Raw genomic sequence first — 406 nt, 5'->3', positions numbered from 1 at the left:
TTCCGGAGCGACGCACGTTGCGGGCGAGGCGGGGGCGCCTCTTCTCCCGGCACTTCACCTTGGCGGGATGAATGGGGGCGAGGAGGAAACGCGCGTCTGGCCTCGCCACCCCAGAAAAGGGGTCCCTGCCCGCGCCAGTTTTGTGGGAAAGCAAGCAAACTTGCAGGACTGGGGCAGAGGAAGCGGGAGCTGCAGACCCCAGCGGCGCCCGGGGGCGGCGGGGAAGGGAGTCCAGCCCCACTGCCCCGCGCCCAGAGCGGAGCCCCGAGAAGCTGGCGGCCCAGAGCAGAGTCCTTGACGCTTTCCCTGGCAGCCCCTCCCTCCCCGCCTCCGCGCCCCGGGGAGCGGATCCGCGGGATTGTGGGGCGGGAGAGGGAGGAGGCGGCCAGGCGGCCCTGCCGTTCCC

This window comes from Colobus angolensis, unplaced genomic scaffold (assembly GCF_000951035.1).
Source record: "Colobus angolensis palliatus isolate OR3802 unplaced genomic scaffold, Cang.pa_1.0 Scaffold94, whole genome shotgun sequence".
NCBI lineage: Eukaryota > Metazoa > Chordata > Mammalia > Primates > Cercopithecidae > Colobus > Colobus angolensis.
Note: the sequence above shows the minus strand (reverse complement) of the source record.